This window comes from Pithys albifrons, chromosome 4 (assembly GCF_047495875.1).
Source record: "Pithys albifrons albifrons isolate INPA30051 chromosome 4, PitAlb_v1, whole genome shotgun sequence".
Lineage (NCBI taxonomy): Eukaryota > Metazoa > Chordata > Aves > Passeriformes > Thamnophilidae > Pithys > Pithys albifrons.
Genome location: NC_092461.1, coordinates 24,929,985 through 24,957,857, shown reverse-complemented (window position 1 = coordinate 24,957,857; position 27,873 = coordinate 24,929,985). Strand labels below are relative to the sequence as shown.

At 37.8% G+C, this 27,873-nt stretch overlaps 1 protein-coding gene across 1 annotated transcript in view; it reads left to right on the top strand.

Moving 5' to 3' along the window:
• Positions 1–18,315: 18,315 nt before the first annotated feature.
• Positions 18,316–27,873, top strand: part of SEMA5A (semaphorin 5A) — a 395,174-nt gene continuing 385,616 nt past the window's right edge. The window contains exon 1 of the mRNA XM_071553669.1: positions 18,316–18,358. The gene's annotated coding sequence lies outside the window, so the exon portion shown is untranslated. The remainder of the gene's footprint in view (positions 18,359–27,873) is intronic.

Genomic DNA, 27,873 nt, shown 5'->3' with positions numbered 1-27,873 from the left:
GGGTTGGAACACTATGGACATAACAAAAATAAAATTAAAATTTACACATAAGTAGCAGTTGAAGCTCAGGAAAGAGCAGTTCAACTTCACATAACTGTCTTGACAGTTCTCTGAAATCCATTAACTCATTTTGAAGCAGAGGCCATAGAAAATTTAAAAACAAAAAGATAAAAATCTTGGCCATCATGAAGAAGGATTTTAAGGACAAAATTAAGTGCATACATTTGCTGTTGTATCAGATCTTCATCCACTTGCATTTTGAGTATTGTGTGCAGTTTTGGCCTCCTGACGTGAAGGAGGATGTAATACCATTGCAGAAGGAACAGAGGAAAGGGCAACTAAAATGATAAAGTGGCTGAAACAGACTGAGAATGAACAGACAAAAATCCAAATTTCTTCAGTTTGGAGAAAAGGTTGAGGGCTGAGGTGACCAAAGATTTCACAATCATGAAGGCAACACATAAGGGTTATTTTAACTATTGTTCATCAATTTCAAAATACAAGAATTGAGGGACACTAGAAAAAATAGCAGATAGATATCAATTCAAGCACTCAAAGGAAAGAATTTCACACTGCAGGTTGCAGTCTTTGGGCATTTACTGGTACAGGACACAGCAAAAATGGATAGCATTAGAAGGTTCAAGAGAGTTGCATGAATTTATGGGCAACAGCTCTGTAGATGGATAGTAAAAGCATGGGGGAGGTTAGTACTGTCCTTTATTTCTAATTTATGAATTCTGAATGCTGGATGAGGGGATAGACTGTAGAAAGTGTGCCTGTGGTACTGTTGAAAAGCATCTCTTACTGCTGTGTTGCAGGGGCAACACCAGGTTTGATGAACCATTGACCTGAACCACCAGGACATTCCTCAAGTTCTTGCAGTGCCTTGAGCCCATATGTAAGGCAAAAACTAATGCGTAGATTGGAAGCAATGGTGTGTAAAACAATAGTTAGATCCCCTAGTTTTTATCTAGTCAGGGTCAAAGGCAGTAACCAGTTGCTCCTGAATGTCAGATTAACATGACTGAAAAGCAAAGAGGTAATGATTGAAACTGTGTTAGGATTACTACTTGAAGAATAGATTAAAGATTTTTCTCAGTCTGCCCTTGCATGGTTTTCAGAGTTGCATGTTTAACCTTGGCTATTGCTGGAACTAAGTATGGAAGACAAATGTTGGTGACCATTTTCTTTTACAGTGAAACATGTGGATTTGCTTAAGCACTGTTAACTAGATTTTCTTCTCTGATGACAAAACGCCTTCTGTTTCAGCACTGTGTTATAAGATTGTTTAGTTAAATGATGACGTATGTAGAATAAACTGACTGACTTGAGAGAGAGAGGAGAATTGTGTTCATATGCTGGTAAGAATAATTAGCACAAGGCATTTTGTGTGTGTGATCATAACACTCTAACCTCTAAGTAAAAATGCCTGATAGTTTGGGGGTGGCAAACTATTTCTGAAGCAATTTTTGAAATATTTCCTAAGTGGTGTTGTAAGAAGTAGCAACAAAATAAGTATGAATATTTAAGACAGGTGCTGAAATAAAATAAGAAAATAAATTAAAAAATAAAAAGATAATCATGTTCTTACATTCTAATTCTCAAGACTTCTTATTTTCTCAAAGATATCAAGAGTAACAACAGCAAAAATCTCTTTGTGTATATTACACATTACAAGATATTGCTTTGACTGTCTTACATTATGCTGCTTACTTTATGGTTTTTATTAAAATGAGGTTTTCATCAGCTTCAGTGGCCATAGTAAGCTGTATTTTAAATAATATGAAAGAGCAAAATACTTTGGAAAATTTCGGTACAAGTCTGTTAGTATTTATTTGCTAATACTTTGAATGTTCTTTGGGCACAAGAAAGTCTTTTTACAGAACCAGATACTTTACATGTGTTGAACTTTTCTTGTCTCAATCAGTGAAACTTCTTATGGACTAAATTAAGTCTTGAAGAAATATGTTCTTTCAAAAACAGCTGTTATCTCTGCAAATGTTCATCCTCCAACTGTTCTTCACTATCCGTAAGTCCATTTTAGGGCCAAACTAAGCTGGCTTTACACTCAGATTGGTTCTAAATTCTATGAATCATTCATTATAATGGGATGCTACAAATGTAAATAAGGATACAGATCAGAAAGGAAGCATATGGTTGTTGCTCTATTTTCTTTTTTTTTCTTTTTTAATATGTGTATCTCATGAAAGAGGTAAAGAATGTGAACAAAGAAAGAGACTGAGAAATAAAAGTGTGAGAAGAACCTGTAAAAAGGATGCTTCAGAAAATCATTGTGAGGGAGAGGAGAGAATTAATTTAACTATGAGAACAGATTTTTTATTATTTCTGGTGAAAGGAGATGTAAATCAGGTGGTATCATGAAGAATAAAGTAAATAGTTAACCTTGTTTCTGATATGACATGAAACAACATAGGACATAAAGAGATCACTAGCAGGCAGAGGATAAAAAAGATTAAGAACTGAGAGCACTTCAGTTACAGCAGGGACAGTGCCAAGCAGTAATTCCTACTGCTAGACCAGCCTGAAAGTCTGCAAAGAGCAGATAGCTCCTTATTTTCCTTGAGATAGTAGGGTCATGCCAGATCCCGTCATGACTGTTGCCTTCATGATTTTCCTTAAATCAGGTGCTTTACATCAGGTATAGCCTATAGATCTTGTCCAAGGTGTGCAGAGGTGATCAGTGTGACCAGAGGTGGCAGAGGCTGGCCAGTCTGTCCCTGGGCCAGTTTGCCAGTTGTGTTGATAAAGGAAAGTTGAATTGACTCCCCGGTGCAGCAAGTCAGCACAATAGAATTAATTATACACCATATTATTTCTACCAAGAGAAACATGTTTACTGTCAAGGCCAAACCTGCTGTGCTCTCAAAGTTCACATTAACAGTGAGAACCAATCTTCTCTACTGGGAGTCCTTGGGTGACTGGTACAAAACTCTCCCCCTGTTCCTCTTCTGTTGAAGGTATAGTGGTGTAGGTGGGCAAACACAGAAAGGACTTGAATGGTCCATCTTAAATCTGGCATAAGTTTTTTACAAGTCTATTGTTTCATTGAGGGTTGGGGGGAACTGCAGCCAGGCCCAGGGATGTTGACGACTGTCATTTCAAAGAAAAGTGTGTGTGCTTCATGCTGGTTATATGGGGTTATTGTGCTGTCTGTGAGGGGCTGGGACAGGGTACTATATGGGGCACCAAATCCCAAGGATTTTCACTGCTTGGTTGGTTATTCCAAAATGTTTTCTGCTTTTGCCATGATGACAACCTGTGCTAGACAGAGGACAGGATAGGACTGGCTGAGGAAGGATTGCAGTAGGGAAAGGAATCGGCTATATATGACTGTTCCTAAAGTTAATGATCTCACTGAAACTACTTCTGGCAGGCAGCAAGTGGAGCTTTAACTTGGATCCCTTAGGAGGACACAGTGGGGAATGGGGAAAGCAACTGTAGAAACATAGGCAGCAAAGTAAATGAAGAGCCATGCTGAGACATTTATCTAGCAGTGTATGGAGAATAGTGGAATATACAGAGCCAGTAGCCACAAAAGGATGTGAAATAGATGACGACTGAAAAGAGATAAGGAGGCTTAAAAACATTAAAAGCAATTTTGGTTCAAGGGCTTGACTTTATAACATTTTAGATTTCTCAGCTGATAACTAATGAGAAACAGAGAAATATTTTGAAAGTTTAAAACCTTAATGGTGAAAGGAAGCAGAGACATAGACAGATGGATAGAGGTAGGGTTAATAGGGGCTGAATTAAAAACAGTAGAACATGCTTCCAAACTGAGTAAGAAAAAATAATTGGAAGAGGATGAGACAGTAACAGTGAGAATGAGAAGACAAGAGCAATAATTTAGTAGCTTGATGGTAAAAATCAGATGGAAGAGATGAACTGGATTAGAATTAGCAGTGTTATAATTGATGAAGCCTAGTTCAGTGAATAAAGCTTTCAATTCTAACTTCTAATAGCAGTAACAAGTTCTTCTCCTATCTCTGGTATGTTTAGTATGTAGTTTGTATTTACTGCACCATTAATGTAGGGCAAGTGTCAGAAAAAGCAAGTCATTAACTGTCCGGAAGTTAAAGAGAAGTGTCCTTCATCCTTCGCAGGTCTGCAAGCTGCCATGTGTGTTTCTGTTATGCAGAGTAGTCCTTTGTCTCTATATGTTCCCATGTTCCTCTCAAAAGGGGTGATTTTACAACTGATGTAAAACAGTAGATTTATTTATTTATTTACTTGTACAGATCAAGTTAAAAGACAAAATTATTTCTTTCCCCAGTCATTTCATAGATGGAATCAATTTCTCTCTGAATCAGGCATCCAGAAGAACTAAAGATATAATCCCAACCCCATCTAATCTGCAGGCTCCTGAATCCTATTGAATTCAGTTGACTTTATATAAAAGTATCAACTGGAATGATAAGGCTTTAAAATCATTCCTCTTCATAACAACTTTTCTGATGAATATTAGTGTTGCTTTGCTCAGACATTGCACTGGCTTTGTGTATGCTGTGGGGTGGACATGGAAAATTTTATCAGTTTTTGTCAGGATTGGTTTAATGGCTACAACCAAAGTTTACCCAAATTATCTGGTTTTTGGCATCAATTTTTAAGGCTGTGAAGCCAGCCTGAGTCCTGATGTTTTGCGTGGTAATGTTCTGTATTTTGCAGAAGCCTGGCATGTCTGATGTGTATATGTCTGCTCACTAACACAGTTATCCAAGTATCATCATGAGTTGAAACTTTTATGTACATGGAAATGCATACAGATGAGTTTTCTGTTCCAAAGAACAGGGATGGATTTTAGGCAGGCAAGTGAAATAGAAATGTTGCCGGAACATATTCCTTTGTGAGTCTTTAAGCATCCTGGCTCTGATATGGACAATATTTATCATTGTGGCCCATATAATGTGAACACACTGGCGATATTTATCAAAGATGTATATGGAACAATCATAATGTTTGCTTCCAATTTTGGGTGAAATTCAAATACAGAACATCAAATATGATGAAATCATAGCCATTATTCAGACTGAAAGAGTTTGAAAATTGTCTAGTTCATTAGAAGTTTGAGAGATCTGAAATTAAGTTGTTCTCTGTTCATGTAAGCAGTTCAGGACTGGAGGAGAGGAAGAGAAACAGAAAAAAATGTGAAAGTTATAAAAGTGAAACATGATCTATATGTCAAAGTTAATACTGACTGTTGAAATGCTCTTTACTTATGTTATCCTTTTGAAGCCTGAACTTTATATTTCAAAGTATAATCGGCATATATTTTAATTTTAAAATTTGCAGAGATCATGGAATGTAAAGTACAGAAAGTTGTGTGTAAAGCCATGAGTTGTGTGCATTTTACTGTGGAAAAAGGCTCTAAGGAGAAAAAACAGATAGAGGATACACAGAACAGATAAGCAATAACCCCTGACCCAGTGTTGCCTTCTCCACCTCACTGTAAAGTTACAAATTCTGCTGCCAACCCTGCTCAGGTGTAGCCACCATGGAAAGTGTTAGGAACGGGACTTTGGCCTCTGTAACCACATTGGGAACTGCTGTACATGTTACTTCACCTCCTCTTTTTCCAGTCTTTGCTCAACCAAAAGGAGAATTTCCAAGTCACGGTGAGTTGAGTGCCCAGCGCCAAGCAGGCCACTTGCTGTGTTGCAAAATAGAGCTTCAGGAAAGGAAGTGTACTGACAGTAGACATGACCAAAATGAAAGCTAAGAGATAAAATCCAGGAAAGGTTGCATACTTCTACATTACATATAAAACAGGTAGTACATTTATCTAACTATAAGATGCATTCAATGGATGCTGTTTTAGACGCTGATTAATGAAGCACATAAACCTGGAAGGGGCATTATGAACCTCTTATCATTGTAGTGCTGTGACTTGTTGTATTGGGTTTATATAAGTGGCCATAAAAATAGGGAAAATACCCTCTGTAAAGGAAAGAGATGTTTTGTACTAATCCCCATTTCTTTAGAAAAGGTATTTTGTAAGCCTAAAACAGTTATCAAATGGATTCAGTTAGAAATGCACTCAAGTAATCTCAGAAAAAATGAGCTCGTGTGGCTGTATAAAATGCCTTTAATTAAAAAATTTAATTTAAATCTTTAATTTAAAAAGTCTCCCTAAGTCATACAGGAGTTTGTAAGTCTATAATTAATATTTCTTTAAGTTGCTTTACTGATGGATTTTCAGCAGTTTTTTGTTTGAGACACCAGGTAGTATACCTTAAGAAGAAATCTTTTTGTTAAGATGTCTGGGCTCTATTGATTCCCAACAAGAACAAAATATGCTATGATATAATTAAATTACTGTTTTTAATTTCTGAATTTTCCAGACAAGAGGAAATTTTATGTGGCTCTGGAGGGGTATTTTTTTATATTAATAATTGTTTCCTAGAAATACAGTTTTTTCAACCAGAACTACTTTGAATTCTATCTGAATGAGAAAATAATTTAAATGTAAACTTTTCTGGGAGCCTTCTAGATCACAAAACCTGAAAGGAAAAAGTGTATTCCTCTATACTCCTGTATTTATCTGCACACTTTTATTCAGTGGTTAGCTCACTCACCTGGGATATGGAAGGACTGTCTGAGATGACCTGCAGTTATATTAGAGTGCATCCGGTTAGTGGTTTCAGCAACTTATCTTGGTTAAATAAGCTAAAATCAGTGCTTTAAGTGCATCTGTTGATGAGCAGGAGTATGTTTCAGAGCTCAGCAGAAGTATGGAACCCAAAGTGCAGGTTATAAGGTGTACCAATGCACTCTGAAATCTGTGCTTAGTGGAGAATGGGAACCAGCAGTCTCATCCCTCATTTGGAGCCTTCTGATCAGAGACAGTGGCACCAACCTGGTGGCTCCAGTGACCTTATTGCTGAGCAGGATTTCATTTACAGATGGTTCTGGCTGAAATGAAACAGTTCCTCGTTGTTATTGTCAGGATTTCTCAAGGAAGCCATCTAGACTATCAGTTTGAATCTAACTGAACTGAACTTGTTTGCAGGCTAGTGCTTGTCGGCACGCCCGTTGCATCAATTTAATCACATCAACTTTAGCCTCTCCCATAATCTCACAGGTGAGTGTTGTGCCACCATCTCCAGGCTGGGACTTGGTGCTTGCTGCTGAGTCACCCTTGCAGCCCTGAATTGCCTGGTTCAACATCCAGCTCTCTGCCCTGCACTTTATAGTCTGTTTTCCCACACTGCCTGGAATTGAGCTGACTCATGCAGGGTTAATTTCAAATGTGACCTTGCTCACTTTTGAGGTGAATTCTTGTAATGAACAAGTGTCTTGAAGTTTTTGTTTTCATGTAAAAAAAAAAGGTTTGCATTCTTTTATATGTGTAAGTCTTAAGCTAGGCACTATTTGAAACAATTTATAAACAAAGAAATTTTTATCCTAGTCACTCTTTTGGTAATTGATTTACAATATATTTCATTGGTGCACTTAGGTCTGATGACTATTTAGAATAATAAAATATTATTATCGTTGCTTCATGTTTTTGTAGCCAGGTTCATGTTGTCTTATGGTGCTGCAGAAGGAACGCAAACACAGCCCTACCTTGCACTTTGTAACTCTTCTGTTTAGGTGTGAGTGAGAGGAAACCTGGGAAAATTGGTAATGCCACACATTTAATTTAGAAGTATAAGGTCTGTAAATTATGAAAAGAGATACATTTTTACACTGGGAGGAATTTCAGTCCCAAATCTGCGAATTTCCCCATTAAAACTCCATAAATAATTAACCCAAGTTATAAATGATAAAATCAAGTAAGTACTTTTCTATATGATGACATTGATTTTAGTAGCTTTTCGTCGTTAAGCAGCTGTGTGAATTAAAACCACACTGCTTCTGCTTGGGTTTTCTCCACTTTCTTGACAAATTTTTGTGTGCTTTTTAAGTGAATATAACAAACTAGTGATTTCCTTGTGAAACATACAAAAGGCATATGTGATTTAAGAAGAAAAAAAAAGTCTCTATTTTGAACAAATAGTAAATAATAATTAAAAATCCAAGAAAGTTAAAGGAAAGACTTTCTCTGACTTTGGGCTTTTGGTGAGACCCTTGTGTTGATGGTTAATCTGTGAAGGAACTTAAAGAGTAAAATGGTTCTTTCCTCAACGTGCACAAAATGAGGAGTGAATATTAAAATGCAGAGTGTCACCTCAGTAGCCATTCTCAGGTGTCACATACACTTCCTTGGCAATAAGCAGATGTGACATGCAACGCAACATTTCAATGGTGTCGTGCAACCTTAAACAGTACCCAGAACTGCATTTCCTGTCCCTCATTATATTTTAATTAAATATGGATTGACAGTTTGTTTACCTCAGGCTTTTATTCTGTTAAAAGTAATGCTAGCTTGTGACTATTGTTAGTGAAATAGCTGGAGCAGCAAGTCGGTGATTAGTGACAATTTCTCTGGTGACCCGAGAAACATGACACAAATAAATTAATTTGGAATTGTCAGTTGAGCTCTTTTGCTGGGCTGGAATGGATTTAATTTAGCTGAAACTAGTTAAATAATCTCCAAATATTTTACTGTATGTACCTTATGTTCTTTTGAACCTTATATATATATTGTAATGAGTTATGTGAACTGTGCTATATAGACAGCACATTATTGAAAAAAAAATCTGTAAACATTATGCAATGCATAGTTTTAGGCACAAGTCTGAGCCCAGGAACACTGCTTTTGATGTTGTCTTCATTACTTTCCTGTCTACTGGTTACACTGCATATTTTAGTTCTTCTCTGACCACCTAATGCATTCCAAACTTTCATGGGATTTGTATCTCATTTCTTTAATTACTAAACGATATAAAAATAATAATAATAAAAAATATATTACAAAAAATACAGTTATACTAACCGTTGGAAGTGCCTGTCATATATTTTTTCTTATACCTAATTCTCTTCATAATTTTGCAGGAAACATATCCTGCTCTCAATATATCAAATTAAGTGGTAGCACAGAAGAATCAAAATGCACAAAAAAGAGAGGAGCACAAAGAAAACCAGAAGAAACTCTAAGAACATAAAATTGTGAATTGAAAAAGAAGCATTTGTACTGGGCATATGAAAGCAGTAATATAACTGAAAGTAGATCGTAATACAGAATATCGTTCGTCTTCCTCTAGGGTGACATTCCAGACATTGTTGTATGTGGAAATGTATGTATTGATTGTGATGGGCTAATTAAATACCTTGCTCCATGTTACAAAATGCACAGAAAATAATGATAAAATAAAGATAAATTTTTGCAAAGCAAACTTCACTTTCAGTGTTGTTGAAGAATTGTTTTCTCATCTAGCAAGGGAAACACTCTGCATCAACCATAAATCTCATAGTCATCAGTATAGTTACTCAAATAAGAAGCAGTTGCCTGTCCTTCTTAGAATAACTTCTAAGCTGTAGGTGAATAGCTTTTAACAAGCTAAGTTACCTTTACAGTCTAATCTTCATGCTCAAGGAACCTAATTCCTAGAGAGCTGGCTAGATGCTTAGGTGTTAGGTGTCAGAGAGGTGCTGTTACTGGTATGTCAGGGTGCAGAACACATCTAGAAGATTATGAAGGACTTATGTGATATAAGAAGGTGTTTTGATGCCTCTAGTGAGAAGTAAAAGACAAAATGAGGAAAAGTGGAATTAAAAAAAAAAAGAGAATATGGGAGTGGTTTATCATGCAATTTTGGTGGGGGTTTTAGTTTTTTGGGCGTTTAGGGTTTTTTTTAAGCAAAGAAAGTAAATTAAAGAAGAAAAAGCATTTCTTTGAAAGGAAGATTGTATTTTGGAGAAATGGAAAGGAAGGTATTAATAAATTGCTGCCATTATCACATACTGATATTGGTTAGAAGGGACATGTAAAGACCCTGTTTGAGGGTCCAACCCACAAAGAAGGGAAAACGAAGGTGAAATTACTTTTAACAGATTTATCTAGTTGAGGTTTCAATATCTCTAGGGATGGAGATTCTACAGCATCTCTGGACAACTGTGCCAGTATGTAACTAAACTCATCATTAGTTTCTTTATACTTGATAAGTTCTCTCAGGCTTTCCTTGGATGTCATGTGCTCAAGAACCCACTCATCCTGGTGACCAGCTAATGGACTTGCTTCAACATGTCAATGTCTTTCTTGCCCTGGTAATAGCAAAACCAGACATGGTACTCCAGGTGCAGTCTCACAGGTGTTGACTAGAAGGGAGTAATCCTCCCCCATGTCATTTGGTTGGTAAAGCAGCCTGGCCCATGTTTGTCCTCTTCAACACAAGGGCATATTACTATCTCACTTTCAGCTTGTGAACTTTGCTTTGCTGCAGAGCACCCCATAGCCAGTGGGTGCCCAGGCTGAGGTTTTTCTCTCTTGGCCACAGGATTTTTACTTTGCCATTGCTTTATTGCTGTTGAGATTTTTAAGTCTCATGTTAGGCATTTTCTCCAGTCTTGAGGTGTGCCAGAAGAGCAGCACTGCCCTCAAGGCTGTTGATCACTCCCCTGATCACTCTCCTTGACAAATATGGTTGATGACTTATGCTTACCTGAATGCTCAGTTATTTTTCATGTCTTAGCCTTAGCTCTGCGTACTAGAGACGTCTCATTCTTTTACTCTATGTGATGAATTAAAAAACACAAACCCCAACCCCCACCCACCCCCAGCTCCCCACCACTTTGTTCTTAATGGTTTTCATTAAGTTTTCTCTTTGAAAAACTATGGTGCCTTTCTGTAAATGTTTCTTTTTGGGCCTGTAGGGGCGCATTAGAGTAGAGACGCTAGGCCTACAAGAAGTGATAAGTGTTATATAGATAATCGGGCTTGGTTTTAAGGGATGACAAGGCAAACCTGCTAAAGCTGTGCAGGATTTTGATTTGAAAACAGGAAAAAATTCTGAAACTTTTCACTCTAGGAGGCTCTGTATCCTTTTCATTGGCATCTTGGCTCTAGATTCAGAACAGGGAAACAAGCTGGTAGATACACTAAGTCCTGCCTGTCACATGAGCTTTGTGCTCATGAACCATCACTTACAACAAATCGTGTGAGATAAGTTCAGCCATGGTTGGTTTGGGTCTGGGTTTTGGTCAGTGAGCTCTCAATAAATACTAAGTGCTACTTGCACTCTTTCTATTGAAGTATCATGTTTGCTTTGGTTTATACAACATGCTTTTATACAGCCTGCTGCCCTTAGGGGACTGGCAGTGAGACTCAGTGGCTGTGCTGACCTCTGCCAGGTTCTTAGGTTTGTTTTGGAGAGAAGGGACAGAGCCATTTGTTTATAGGAAAATGTAAAGTTTTTATTGTCTGACACTGCTTCCCTGTTCTGACAACCTGTCCTTTTTCAGCAAGCTGGAACCAGGCTATCACTGTGTAGGTGTGACCAAAGCTGTGTATTCTAAACCCTCTATACCATTTCTCATGAACTGTTAACAATGGACTGTTTGCAGCAGCTGCCCAGGGCATACCCAACCCCTCAGGTTGTAAGCTGGGTGTTAAAGAAGCCTTAGAGATAAAGACCTCTGGTAACTTCCCTCCAGGAAGTCATTAGCACCTCCACATCCAGCCTGGGGGGCGTGTCTGATAATAGGCCATCAGTAATTCCAAAATACCCCATGACTCACAGTCAGATCACCCATTGTGGAACTCCCAGCCCTGGGGGAGGTACTGGGCAGTCTCACGTGAACCAGAGGGTATATAATCTTGGGGACTTCTGGGACTAGGGATCAGATCCAGAGAAGGACCACCACTCTTGATCAGACTGCAACCATCTTCTGCACCAACAGGTTTTTCTTTCCCTTCTTTTTACTTTGGACTCAAGGGGACCATGTGGGGCTCAGCACAGGGGCTAACAAAGACCACTCTGTTTGTGCCCCAGGGTGCTCAGTCATGCTTCTGGGTATCATTGCATTTATTGTAGTATTTTTATTAACTTGTAACTCTGATTTATAATCTCTTTTGTGTTAGGTTTGTTTCTCCTGCTGGTTTACCTTTAAACCAGCATACAACCGTTTCCTTCAAGCAAACTGAACTAGTTATCCCACCTCTTGTTCAAACTGCTCATGCTAATCTGCCTGACTGCCTGCAGCTGGTTAGAGGACACCCATGGGAACCTCACTGCTGATAGCAGTGTGGTATGTCTGACACAAAGCTTTATGCCATGACCAAAATGGGGCTCTGCTGTTCAGCCAGCTGCAGGAGATCAGTTCTCTTTTAGGTCCATCACTGTAGTTATTGTACTCCTTACACCATCAGTAACTGTGCCTCTCCTGCTGAACCTGTTGGTATGTGAGCTAGTGAAATGAAATCAGATGGGGCAGCATAGGTTACAGTCTCACTTCTTACTGTATGTCCTAGTTCAGCAGGTGGGACCAGTTTATCACTGTCTGGGGTGATTAAAGCTATGTATCTTACACCCTCTATTCATTTCCCAAGAACTGCTAACAATGGACCATTTGCAGCAACTGCCCAGGGCACACCTGACTCCTCAGGTTGTGAGCTGGGTGAGAAAGACACCTGTGAGATAAGAGCTGTGATAACTCGTCTCCAGGAACTCGTTAGCACCTTCACACCCTGCATGAGGGGGCGTGTCTGCTAATGGGCCAGCAACAATTCCAAAACACCCCTTAACTCACAGAGTCAGATCACCCATTGTGTAACTCCCCACCTTGGAGGAGGTACTGGGTGCTCCCACCTGGACCTGAGGGTACATAATCTTGGAGTTGGAAGACCTCAGGGAACCACTTGTCAGATGCAGAGGAGGACCAGAAACTCAACAGGAGGAGACCATCACTTTCAACCAGACTGTGCCACTACTCTTCACCAGACTGCAACTGCCAACTGCACCAACAGGTTTTTTCACTTCCTTTTACTTTGGACTTTGGGGAAACCATGTGGGGTTCAGCACAGGGCCTAACAAACCCCTTAGTGTTTGGGGAAACCATGTGGGGTTCAGCACAGGGCCTAGCAAACCCCTTAATGTTTGTGCCCCAGGGTGCTGGGTTATGCTTCTGGGTTTTGTGGGTTAAAGCCAATTTCTCTTTGTGCCATTGGATTTATAATCTCTTTTGTGTTAGGTTCCTTTCTCCTGCTGGTTTCCCTTTAAACCAGCACACTGTAGTACACTTCCTGCTTCCAGGTAGAATACAATATCCACACTGAGGGCACATATGCAATATCTGGAATGTATTGTTCATGTCCTAGTTTATTTTCAACAGCTTTCTAGTTTAAGTAAACTCTAAGACGCTGTAAATGGAGGCCTATTTAATGACATCAGTTTACAAACAGGCTATTCTGAGGCCAGCACAAGACCCTGGTCTTGTTTGCATGGGGTTAGTGCAGGTCAGATGTACATGACTTTATATCTTAGGTGCTTATGATTAGTTCCTGCTGTTGAGTATACTTCTTCCCCAGTAAGAGTGGCTTAATTTCAAATTAGTTTAATATATTTTTTAAGAAAAGTAAGATAATTCTGAAAAAAACCCAATTTTTAGTTCCCATAGTTCTGCTCTATTGGGAATTGGTGAAATATGCAGCCATTCCAAAATAATCTGTGCTAAAATGGTCTTAATTTCCAATAGTGCATTCAAGAAGAACAGGTGAGGTTCTTTGTGTCACTATGCATGCATCCTCTGAACTAAGCCCAGAGAAACCTGATTTGTAAATGTTCGTTTTCTTCCACAGCCTTCTCACTGTCCCTTTTGAACCATACTGTAACTTTCTCAGTGGGGCTGTTGGAGATTTGTATTGTGTAGAATGTTTTGGTTTTGGTGTTGCACGGGAGGAATTGGCGTGCATGAGGAGGAAGCTATTGCTGAAGCATTTATATTCCAGTAATTTTGCATCAGCAAATCTGATTTGTATTAACCTCAGTGCCAGTGACCTTCAATTGTGAAAATTCTTCCCAAACTTAGGTGCTGCACAGATAAGAAAGTACTGAACTGTCCTAAAGCACATGAGCTGATGAGGAATTTGATTAAATCTCCTAACTGCATCTTCAGCAATGTGTCATGCCATGTCTTAGCTCTGCTTGCTCATTTATGCTTCTGTTTATGTTGACTTGTTGTTCTATGGAACTAGTGATGCTTTTGCAGTATCATACTGTTGTCTTTGTAAGGGTTATGGTCAGGACAGAAGTCATACACCTAAAATATATCTATTGCATCCCCACCTAGTAAACATAGCAATTCCTGAGTCAAGAGGGAGTTCAACAGATGGCTGCATCCTGTCCCAGTAAGACAGATGTGACATCAGCTAGCAAGGTACAGCTATTCACCATTTGTTGTCTGAGCACAGTCTTGCTATTGTTTTGAGATACTGTTACTGTGTTCAACTTTTTTTTTTTAAAGTTTTCTTTCTTTTTGGAAAATAAAAAAGATATGGAGCATTCACATTTGAATGTAGCCTTAACTTGAAATATGGTCCTCTCTGTGTTCAGGTGAGTTGTCTGGGGATTCCTAATGATCACAGCAGGCAGTTTTTCCAGTATTTTAAAACCTATGTTCTCAGTTCTGATTTTATTTATTTATTTATTTATTAGTCATTGGTGTTTTAATCATTGCTAATTTTCCAAATGTATCAGCAATTGAAAAAAACCACACCACACTTTAAGGCAATTTTGTAAAATTTACACTTTAAAAGCTACCATCTTTCTACTCCCCTCCTGAAAGAAACCTGCTTACACATTCAGTTCTACTTGGCAGTGTTTTATTTGTATTATCACTTTGCCTCATTTGAGGATTGACTGTTTTACGTGGCGTAGCTTCACAGAGAACAGTGCTGGTTGTATGAAGCAAACTGATGAATGTCACAGAATGGATGTCATTCATAAACAATTTAATAGGCAGCTTAAAATAAGGAGTATTTGATAAGATGCTGGAAATTATATGGCTTAGATCTTCAGAATCAAACAGTATTTATAACCTTTGCAGCTCACTGGAGTTCTATTTTTAGGGAGAATCTAAGTCCAGTATAATTACAGTCATACTTCAGAAAATATTAAGTGCAATGTACTGAGTTGGTTAAGGCTTTGAAGTGCACCTGTCTAGATGTTCACTTATTAACTACCTGCCCAAAGACAATGAACAAAATGGCTTTGAAACCCAAAAGAGATGACTTTCAGAATATTGTGTTTGTTAGAATGTTTCTTGGGAAGAACTTTCTAAATAGAGGGGGGAAATGTGATTAGGTAGAACAGATTAGAAATAAGGTGAATTCATAAGTAACTCTCCCCTTGCCTGCTGTGCAGATCAATCCTTGCTTTCAGTCTTTGCTTCTGTGAGTTTGCTGGTGGTGTGGATTACAGCATATTTTATGGAGTGTCTGTAGTGTTTAAAAGAATTTTTTTTAATTTTTGTTCTATATTCAAAGATGTCTGATGCTTCACAACTGTTCTTTCAGAGGCCCCAATTACTACAACACTGTACCTGATTACTGTGACACTGTACCCCCTTTTGTTTTCCAGTAAGTTGTCTGTTGGAGGCTGGAGATCATTGTATTTTTAAAAATGAACTCCTTCCCCTTTCTTTTCTGCTGATTTGCTGATTTGCCCTGAGACCAGTCAGTTGTTCTTGAATTAATATGTACATAGCCTGAGAGCAAAAATAAAACAAATAGTGTCTGTCAGAGTAAAATTGTTAGAATTTGAGATATCTTTAATACAGTATGCAGTTCAAGTTACTGATCTAACATAATAAAACATTGTAGCAATAGGATTCAAGTTTTTGTTTTTAGACTGATGCACAAATAAATTACTGTAGTATTTGTCATCTCTGATAAATGCTCTGCAGTAGACTTTCAAACCTGAGGTTTTTTGGTCAATTTAGGTGAGCTGAGATTTTTAAAAAAATAAATTAAGCACTTGTGTTTCTGTTCAGAGTTGCACTTGCAGACCCTGGTAGCTGGACAGCCAAGTTTATTTTGGTTGCTTCTACTACTAATTTCAAAGGAAAACTTTATCCCCAAGCTTCCAGATGGCTTTTCTTCCAATAAAAATTAATTATATTTTCTAGATGCATGTGGTTCCTTATTGCACTGAAATCTGCCTGTTTATTTTTGGATAGGACTACTTAGCCCATGCAAGTTTTGTGATTCTGGGCCACCTTTGCCATGGAAAAAGTCCCTTTTTCACTGAAACCAATGTCCATCATGACAGTGGAGCAGCCTTTCTACTGCTGTCTTGTCCTTTTGTTTATGGCTACTGCACATTTGCCTCTTCATTTATTTTTTTTCTTTTGCATCACCTTGTAATGTTTCAAACCCAGCCAGTAACTAAACCGTACACAGTTGCTTGCTCATTCCTCCACCAGTGGGATCAGGGAGACAATCAGAAGGATTAAAGCTGGAAAACCTATGGGTTGAGATAAAGACAGTTTAACAGGTAGAGAAAAGCTGCACATGCAAGCAAAGCAAAACAAGGAATTCATTCACTGCTTCCCATGGGCAGACAGGTGTTCAGCCACGCCCAGGAAAGCAGGGCTCCAACACATGTAACAGTGATTTGGGAAGACAAACAGCATCACTCCAGACATTCCCCACTTCTTCCTTTCCCCCCCACCCCCACCCCCTAGTCTCCCACTTCTTCTTTCACCCCCCACATTATATACTGAGCATGATTTCACATGGTCTGGAATATCCGTTTGGTCAGTTGGCGTCACCTGTCCTGACTGTGTCTCCTCCCAACTTCCGATGCACCTCCAGCCTTCTCACCAGTGTAGAAATACGGAAAGCAGAAAAGGCCTTGGCTCTGTGTAAGTCCTGGTCAGCAATAACAAAAACATCTCTGTAATTTCAGCACTGAGTTCAGCACAAATCCAAAACATAGTTCCATACTAGTCACTGTGAATAAAATGAATTCTATCCCATCCAAAGGGTGGTTCTGTGGTGTAATGGAGAGCACTCTGGACTGTGAATCCCAAGGTCCTGAGTTCGAGTCTCAGTGGGGACTGTCCCCTGGCAGTTGAATGCCTCCCTGCCATCCCATCCCGTCAGATCTTGGATGTTCAGCAGGGTCAGCCCCGTTTAGTACCAGCTGCTGTCTTGAGGACTTCGCTCTCACTGTCCAAGCTCGCTCGGGCGTGGCAGATGTACCTCAGGAGTTAAACGGTGGAGCCAGTTCTGTGCATGCTGTGCCTCACCTAAAAAATCCACTGCACAGGCTGGAAGGGCACACCCACGTGGGGAGAGCCCTTCCCAAATCTTCGTTCGTGAAGTTTGGCCTTACATACTTACATCCCATCCAAAACCAACACACAGCTTTACTGCTTTTACTACTGTTTTAACACTTCCAAAGTATTTCAATTCATTGACTTTTATCTGGAATGCATGTGTTACCAGCATTGTCCCTTGCCATGAACCACCAGCTTGTTCTTGCACAGGCACGTACATTTGTAAGCAGTGTCATTCCAGGTTCAGCTATTTCCCCTTTCAGTTTTTATGCACTCTTTTCCTGAACACCACATTTGTAACAATAATCTGTAAGACTATTAATAGATGCAAAGTACAAAGCATTAAGAACTCTTTTAAAAGTTTCTTCTATGCAAATCTAGGATTAATTAATTATTCTAGTTAGCAAGTTATGTTTTTAGAATAATAGGAGTTCAGTCGTACAACTCAAGATGAGTTCTCAAAAATCACCCTCAAAAACATTTGATGAGGATAATTGAAAATTATATGTAAATTGCCTAAAATTTCTTGGAGCAAAAATAGAAGATAGCTGTGGCCAGCTGGTGCTTAAAAAGAAAAAGTTTAAATCAATGGCCTTAAAAAAATAACAATAAAAGTTAAGAATCTAAACGCAGCCTTCTCAGGTCTTCTGTATGTCTTCATAATCTCTTTCTTAAAATGTGTTGATGCTTCTTGCCATATGACCTGGGAGACGATACTGTGTACTGATGCATATGTATATAACCCAACAAAAACTGTAAAAACAAATTGGAAATTCAAAGTTGACCTTTCATTTATATTCGAGATATCTTAATAAAGTCATACCAAGCATAGTCACAGCACTGTGTGCTTTCAGCAGTATTTAAGAAAGCTCCACGCTGAAAACTGAAGTGGACAGAGCAAGCAATACATTTTGATTTGAAGGTCTAGCTTAGATTTAGGCAACTGAACCTGTGCACAAAGGATATGGATACTGGGGGATGATGGTTGGGTTTTTAATCTAGATTTAGCTCCCTTCCTTTCACTTTTTCCTCCTCCTTATTGCTGTTCATGACACCACTGCCAGTTTCAAATGAGCCACTGTCATGTGAGGCTGAACTCCTACCAGAATATCTCATACAACAACAACCACAGTGAAACTTGAATTCAGTCTTTGGCATTCAACCTATCAGTCTTTGTAAGGTAAATGTTTTCATTTTGTGGGCAATCTGGAATGTTTATTCTACGTATACAGCTGCTGAGACTTGTCATTAATTTGAATTTACTGTACAAATTGACTCTGTGTATTTTCATTTATCAGTGAATGTATGCCATATTCAGGCATAAAAATGCACTAGCATTGTTGACTGTACACAGGTATTGTCCTGACATAGCATATTAACAGTTTATATTTTTTTACTTGTGAGACAAATGGGATGTGAGACAGCTTATGAAATATAAACACACTTGTTTTAATCATATTAGAACTATAGCAAGTTGACTGTTTCATGCTGGTATATTTCTGTATCTAAAATGTGGTCATCTTGATAGGTCTGTATATCAGGACTTCAATATAGTTCTTCTATCCTTGTATCTAAGGAAATATAAAACAATCGTGGGTATACTGCATTTTAAAAATTATGTATCTCTGTTTTATATTTTTGTGAAGGTTTAAACAACGAGCCCCGAGGTGATGTATAACTAGAATGTGAATGTGTTTTGTAATATGTTTGTTTCATCATAACATGATTCTCCTGGTGTCCTGCGGGCTAGAAGTACACAGATCACATGGGATTTGTAGGTAAATACATTTTTCAGAATCACATATTCTCAACTGGAAGCAGCCTGCAACAGGTCCAAACAAATGAAGGTTGCTTGACCTAGCTGATTATGTTTGTTAGAGTACAGGTAAAAGAATGGCTTATCTCTTAGAAAGCTGCCATACAATACAGGAATATATAAAGGCAGAATTAACTCTCTGATTTACATATACAGGGAGTAGTCAACTAGTAAAATCTAGAGGGTGTAGTGTTGTTGGGGTTTAACCCCAGCCAGCAACTAAGCCCCACACAGCTGCTTGCTCAGTGCCCTTTCCCATCCCCCTGAAAGGGATGGGAAGGAGAACTGGAAACATAAAAGTGATAAAACTCATGGATTGAGTTAAAGACAGTTTCACAAGTAAAACATACAAGCAAAGAAAAAAGAAGGAACTCATTCACCCCTTCCCTTGGGCAGGCAGGTGTTCAGCCATCCCCAGGAAAGCAGGGCTCCAGCACTAGTAGTGGTGACTTCGAAAAAAACCCACCATCACTCCAAATGTCCCAATCTTTGTTCTTTTTCCCCCAGCTTTATATGCTGAACATGATGCCATATGGTATGGAATGTCCCTTGGGTCAGCTGGGATCATCTGTCCTGACTGTGTCTCCCCGCAAGTTCTTGTGCACCCCCAGCCTCCTCGTTGCAGGGTGGGGTGAGGAACAGAAAAGGCTTTGACTCTGTGCAAGTACAGCTCAGCAAGACCTAAACATCCTTGAGTTATCAACCCCGTTTCTAGCACAAATACAAAATGTAGCCTGCTATGAAGAAATTTAACTCATTTTCAGCTAAAACCAGCACAAATGTCAGTCCAGGATTTAGAAGGCTACTCTGTTTTCCAGCAGTAGAACTAGTGTCACATTATTCAACTAAAATTAGAGCTACAAAGTGTTAATAAGATGTAGGTTGACAGAAATGCAGAGTATTTTTTTAAACTAGACAAAAAATATTGAAAGTGTATTGTTACATACAAATAAATCTAAAATATTTGATTTAGTAGCTAATAAAATTTTCCTTGAATTGGCTAGTAGCTTGGTAAATGACAAAACCCTATTATTAATAGAAAGTTACACGTTGATACTTATATATTCTCCAGGCCTTATTTGAAAAAAAATGAGGCATTGTTTACGTAGTGTTCAAGTACCTCATGCTGGAAAACCACTTCAAACAAGTTGCCATCATTCTAAGAAAGCATAGGCAGCATCTGATAGAAATGAGATGCAAATACAACTACTCTCTCAACAGAGACCAGTCTCTTCCCTGTATCATCCTCCTGTTTTCCAGGAAAAAGAGAATGTGTGTATTGAGCTAAACTTCATTAAAAACTAAGATAAAATGTTCTAGAAATCTTGTAAAGGGAAACATCAGGAAAATTAATAAAGACATCAGCAATGCACAGAGACTCCAGTAAAAGACATTTTTTAGATCTATCTTAATAATTCCTTTTTAACTTCTACCAGGTTACTCAAATCATTGTCCCAGAATAGGGCTGCTCTGTCAGGTTCATTTTATAGGCTCATGATCAGTAAATAAACATTAATTCATAGATCTCAATAAAGTGACCATTTTTGTAAAATATTTTATCTCTGCTTTGTAAGTGAAATAATTAAAGCACAAAGGATGTGAGGGAGTTATGCAGTAAATTAGCAGCAGACTAAGAAGAGGAGGACAAAGTTCTCTTGAGTCTCAAAAGAACGCTCTGGCTACTAAGCTGTGAATTAATTTTCATTGAAAATGTGTTCCATGCAAAATTTATATGAACCATAAAGAAAAAGGGTTTTATAACACCCTAGACTTTCCTTCTGATTCCCCTTCAAATTGTTTCACCTTCACTCTGTGGGAATCACTGTACTGATGAGGTTTTTCAAATCCCCTGCTGTTTATTTCAGTTGTAGAGCAGAAGTAATGTGATTTTAATTATAAGACCAGTTGTGCACTTTGATTTAAAATTCAGAATATAATATGCTTCTAGACATTATCCTGTTGAATTGATGCAAATTTACAAAGATAAGTTGTTTGCAGTAGATTTGACTACTACTTCACAATAAATCCACTATCCAGTTTCCAGCAAACACCTGTAAGGATTTCCTGAGCCAGTGTTCATCTCTTTGCGTTTTACTGTTCAAGATGAAATTTTCTCCATTAGTTTGCCTAATGCTTTTCTTTTAAATAATTTCTAATATTCTAGAAAATCCTTGTTTAACCAGGCTGTTTGATCACACACTGTTAAAAGAATACTTAGGCATATTTCCTTTGAGCCCCATACCTGCTATTTTTCATCTGGTGACCCTTAGCACTTCAATTACCTATTCACCCACTGCACACTGCTCTTCATTTTATGTATTTCTGTTGTACTCATTTTATCGTTCCATTTCCTCTCTGTAGCATCTAATTGTGCTCCTTTGTTTTTTATGCAGAGGTGGTGTTATCGTTCTTTTATTCTTTTTCCAGCAATAGACTCTTTGTCGAATGCAGAGGAGCAGATAATTCTGATTTTGAGCACATTACTGGTATATACTGTGGCACAATGGTCTCTGTTTTGTGCTCTACTTATTTTCTAATGATCTGTTGTCTTTCTGGTCACCAGTGAGCATTTTTCCATTTGTTTCCACAGAACCATCTGCAGGGACTATAAGACCTCTTTCTTGAGGGTAGTAAGCTTGTTTGTTACTGTGTGTGCAGTCAGGATTGCTCATTACTTATATTTATTGCCACTGAGTTTCATCTGCTATTCTATTGCCTTGTTGCTCACCATCATGAGATCCTTCTGCAACAGCTGGCAAACCATGAATGTTTAGACCACAAAGGATATGTTAGATATGAGCAAACTGTTTACTTGCCTAAATACAAAGATTATTCATACAGTAAAGTGTGTCCTTTTATGTCAAGTTTCCCATAGATATTTCTGAATGTGGGTAGAGTTCTTTTTTAGCTCTCACTACTGCTGCACAAGATACTAATTTTTATTTAGTTCTGCTGTAAGTACAGCTCTTTCTAAACTTCTCCATCCATCACAGAGAGGCTTGAGACACTGATGGCAGAAACTCTTGCAAGAATTCTGTATATACTGGCCACCAGGCAGGACATTTTATTGGTCAGGAGAACCTTTGAGAAGTATTAGATCAATAGGCAAATTGCTGTAGTCAGGGCTGTGCACCTCACTGGCTCCCACTTGCCTTATGAACAAGTAGAGCAATTAACATGTCAGACACTGCGATTGAAGGTGAAATTAATCATAATAACAAGATAAACATGATACCCCCCCTCAAAAAAAAAAAAAGGTGTATGAAGTAAATTTTACAAGGTTGATGATGAATCCATCCTTGTTTTGTGGATACCAATGATGCCAAACAAGTCTCATAAGCTCTCTTTATTAAGACTATACATTGACTATACTAAAATCACATTATAGGGAACAGGAATAAAAGATAATTTCAAGATCATCTTGTATTTTATCATGGTTCTTGAAGATTGTGCATGTAATGCTTACCAGTGGCTGCTATTTGGGGATCTTATCACATGCCTAGACAGAGGTGTCTTGTGCAATTTTCAGTGTCTTCTGATGTCCTGATTAGTTCCAATTGTCAGATCAGAAGGTCTCCTGAGAGCCCCTGTTACTTTTGTCTCCCTTCTGTCTGAAACAATAATTCCTTCACATCTGTTTGAATGACTACGGAGACTTAATGGTTATAGTGGGACATTTGAAAAAAGCTCAGTGGAAACCCTAGTTCATTACACAGAAAACGTACACAGAAAAAGAGCATGATGATGACTGCACAATAGCAGCAAAATACAATTCAGGGAAATATTTGTGCATTAAAGTTCATATTTAATTTATATGAAGCAGCATATATTTGGCAAGAATTACGACATTTAGTTAGCATCATCATTGTCCTCAAAAGACATCTTATGGCATTTTACTTGGGTAATTGTCATCCCAAAACTTTAGCTCCAGTGAGCAATTTTTTTTCTTTAATGTGAAGAAGGAAAACAGTCCCCTTATTCTGAGCAGAAGCTGACTGGAAATCCATTTACTGACTGGAAATTCATATGTAATTCTCCCGAATTTTCATAGTGATTATTCTCCTCTGAGCATCATGCAATATTTTTCCACAAATGCTGTAACAAAAGAATCCCTTCAGATTTATTTCTGTCTTTGTGTAAGTCCAGAAAATAAATATCTTTGCAGATTTTTAATGTCTTGTAGTCAAGAGCAGTGGGAAAAAACTCTCAAAAACTGAACCCTTTTATGATGGCTCCACTCCATTTCCAATCAGAGAACTACCATATATAAAATTTCAGGGGCTAGGGCTTTTTTTATATTTTCCCAACTTTTAGAGAGGTGATAACTTGGATTATTACATTCAGCGGTTGGTCAGAGGACTTTGTTTCTAAACTTTTTAACTAAACCAGGCACAAAAGGAAATCTATGTTACAGTATATTGGGTGCAATGTTTCATCAGTTCCTGCTGATGGACAAACAAGATATTGTTAGAAAAAGTACTGCAACTGAAGTTACCTTAACTGTGTCTCTTCAGCTGTGGTAGGATATGTTTTGCAAACACAAAGGCTCTCGTAAACCCATCTTTTTTGTTTGCTTGTTTTAATCAATCTCTGCACATCACAAATTGCCTAGTGGTTTTTATAAAATCAAGTGGCAAAAAGAACCTGGATTATATCTGCTATAAATCCTGGAGATAACTTATCTTGCAAAGAGCGGGGAAAGAAGGGATTACAAAAACAAACCTGTTACGATGCTCTGTGACAGAAACTGGTTGCAGGGTAGGTAGCGGGGCAGCATTACAGTTTGCTCCTTGTCCGAGTGTTTATGCAGAACTCCTATATACAGCGTTAATTTGCATTTTTATAGAGACTTCCTTAAAGTAAAGGGAGAATTTCAGTGAATTAATTGCATCTTGTTGAATGAAAGTATTGAAAGTTTGATTTTAGATCAGATATTCTTTCCTCACTCTAGGAACCTTGAGAATTATGCATGAACTACCAGACATATTTTACAGAAAGAAAGTTGGAGGACTGAGAGATTTGAGTTCCCAGCAAACCAGCCACAAAGTTAAAATGAGAGCCTATTATTCCAAACTTGTTTGTTCATTTTATGATAAGTTTTGATTGGTATTAAGAGCAAAGAATTACAACAGTTACTTCAGTGCCTTCATTTACTGTTGTTGATAAATACATTTGAAAATATAATTCTAGTAAGTTCACTCATTCTGTCCTTGTGCCTTTGTAATTCTAGCTGCTCAGTGTGGAGACAGAAGACAAGAAATAAAGTTTTACTGGTGTCCCAGGAGGCAAGTTCAGCCTTTTGTCTGTCTTTAGATCAATAACATATTAATAGAAGCAGAGGTGAAGTAGGGAGCCATTCTGAAGTAAGAGTGGCAACAATTGTAACCTTATGTCAGCAATGAAGTTAATGTTTATGTTCTCCTTTCAGAGCTCCTGGAGGAATGTTTATGTATCAACACTTGCCTTTGCAAATAACTACAAAATCTGACTAGGAAAAAAATTATAAAGGAATCACATAAAATTCTGTTTCAAGAACATCTGACATTTTTACTGAAAGGATTTTCTTTCCCCAAAGTATTCTTGTAAATGACTCATTAACTTATCAAACATTTAAAAATGCTTACAAAAATGACCTATGCCACAAAGTAGAATGTATTCTATTAATAGAATTAATTAAAGAATGGGAATTATAGACATAGGCAAATTATATGAAATACAAAATAGATATGATAAATATATGATATATATAATATATATAGACTATTTAATGGGCTGTGAAAAAAGGAAGGTTATAGTGGGATTTTTTCATGAAATTCAAACAAGCAAGATTAAGCCAGTTAAACTAAAGCCAAGTTGCAGTATTAAGGATAAACTCCTCCTGTTACAGATTAACCTGCATGCAGAAAAATGGTAGAAATAGATACAGAAGGAGATAGAATACATTTTGTTCTTGATAATTTCTTGATACTTGAATTCTTTAAATGGAATTTAGAAATTGCTACTCTGAAGAATTATGAAGCAGGTTTGAATATCTAGAAATAAACCTTATAAAAATAGAGAGCTTTTAAGCCATCTAACCAACTAATGACTTCTCTGCATGTATTCCATGAAAAACGTTATAAATAATTATATTAGTTAAATAATATAATAGACTTATTTTATATTAGGGTCATTTTTGAAGGAAAATTTTGTTTGTTAAGTCCAAGAACAATATTTTACTTCAGTCTTCACCTGTAGACCCTGCTTAAAAATAAGTATTGAGGTTGTACAGTACATAAAACAGCCTCAATTCATGACAAAATATATAAATTTTTCCTTCTGGTATCTTATGTCAGAGGTCTGTCTTAACCTAAAGCTTCTCCTTTTCTCAAGTATTCAGCCTGTTTGAGGAGTAGAAGATGAATATTCTTAGGCAGAGAGAGGAGAGTTTTCAAAATTGGATATTACACCCACTGTTTAGTTGGAAAGTCATACCCAAGAGTAGTGCTTGCTCTACAGAAGACTCATCTATCACCAGCCTCTGAACTGATCACTGGATGAAGGCTTTTGATTCTTAAAGTGTGTTCTGCTCCAAAGTCTTAGAGATACAGAGAGGCAGACCATTAACAGCTCAGTCACTAGGAAAATAAAATTTAACTTTACCTCAAACTGCTGACAGGTCAGATTCTTCAAATCATGACTCTGAAAAATACTGCACTCTGTGTAATCTCTTCTAAGTGCCATTGCATCAAAGACATTGTACCAAGTTACAGTCCCTTTCTTACACCTTCTAGAATCCAGCTCCCTTTTTCTTTGACATTTTTGCTTTGACTTTTGTACTTTTGAGACACTGCTTCCTTGCCAAAATCTTAATAGCTGGGTTATACTGGGATATGACAGCTTTGAAGAGGAGACTAATGTCATGTTCTCAAATTTATTCTCCTTGGAAGAGGTGCTCTCAGGCTTTTTGCTGGCAGTAAAGGGACCAGACTTCATACTGGACATGTCAGCATCAAGGCGAAGCTTTTGATTCAGTGGCTCAACAAAACAACATGATTTCAGTACAAATGGAACCTGAAAAGAGTTTGCTTGTAGTCCCTAGAGTCCTCAAGCTGCCTGTTCTATGTGATACTCTTTGATAACTGTAATAGTTTGCCTTGTCAGAGCCATAAAGTTGGTCTTTATTCACTCTTGGACAAAAGAGTTTAGAGCAACCTTCTCCTCTTACTAGAAAAGTGACCAGAGGCTGATTTCAGACTTATGAAGTGTATAACTTGGCTTTCTTCAGACCAAAAGTAGGAAGGCTACCAGCAGTACCAGGGGTGATAATAGAGGAGGGAATGGGTTCTGTGTCGAAAGAAGGTCTGCAACTGGGAGTGGGTTTGCTTCATTGTAAGCTGATGCACTTCTGATGCAATATGTTTCTGTTTTTCCATGTCCATGTGGTCCTATGGATTTTCTTACAGATCCTGATGTTAGGCAGCACATCTACAGAAAGAGTGTTATTTTGCTCATGTATATATTTGGTTCCTGAATTTTTATCATATTTTTCTTTTTTTTTTTTTAATTGATTGTTTTGTGGGGGTGTTGGATTTTTTTGTTTGTTTGTTGGGGTTTTTTTTAAGATACTGTAATTCCTTTCTTTTTTAAAAGCTATCCAGCTATCTGAGTTTAGACAATTGTCCTTGACAATTTCAAATATGACATGGAATGTTGATCTCAAATCTAGATGGTGGGTGTAAAAAAACTTCTATTTGTGTCATGGGACAGATACCAATACTACCCAACTGTGTTTCTATGAATGCACACCAATAAGTTTCAAACATAAGCGCAAAATTTTGCATGTTATAAAGTCCTACTGATTTCTGGTCTGATAAACATTGAAGTCCACCTTTAGAGAATGTAGCGAGGAATAAACTATGTCACCAGACTTTATTATATTTCATCCTTTGGAAAGAGCCTAGTGTTGGGAGAGAGACTTATAAAAATCTGTTAAAATTGCTTCAGAAAGCAGTTTTCTGTCAGGAACTGTATTAACTCCTTTTATTGACAATTGGGAGAATTTTTAGCTTTGGTGTTGATTGGGTATTCAAATAAGTTGTTGAATCAAGGTTGAGGATTTGGCCCGCAGGAGCAGAATGGCTTAGTCTAGTCTTCAAAAACCCTCAAAATAGTAACAAACCCCCATTCCAATTGCAAGTGTGTAGGATCCTGTATTACCATCTGATATTTGCTTCAGTTTTGTGGCTGTGCGATAAAAAGGCAGACCTGTCAAATGTTGGCATTTTCAATGAAATTCAAGGGAAACCAGTATTTTCCAGACTTGAGGCTTAATAGCACACAATATCAATTGGCAGTTTCAATCAACTAGAACATCTTGAAATATTCCATTTTAAACTGCAAACAAATGTTCTGCTGGGTCAACTTAAATATTTCAGTGATTATATCCTTTGTTGCCACATTAATAGGTGAAAGATCATTAGGTGTTTTTGTGTCCTGTTGCTTTGGAAGTGATTAATGACATCAAACTGTGACTTCCCAAGGCATTTTCTGGACAGCAGTTGAATGTTCCCACTTTCTCATAGTCAGAAAATCCTGATGTTATCACAGTGGTTTTTCGTTTCATTTTGTTTTGTTTTTTTTATGAACACACACCCCCTACCCCACCCCAAATATATTTTATTATTTTTCCCATAAAGCAACATTTCACCTGTATATTTCCCGAGGGAACATCTGGTCTGTAGTCCTGTTGTGTTCTCTCATTCCTGCAAGTGTTGACAAATGAGCTTTGGCACGACTTCCATTAATAGCTAAATCTTGCCTGCAGGTGATTGCCTTAGCTTCAATGGACTTATTTACTTAGTTAAAACTTGATATTTGCTGAGACCTCTGTAGCTTTT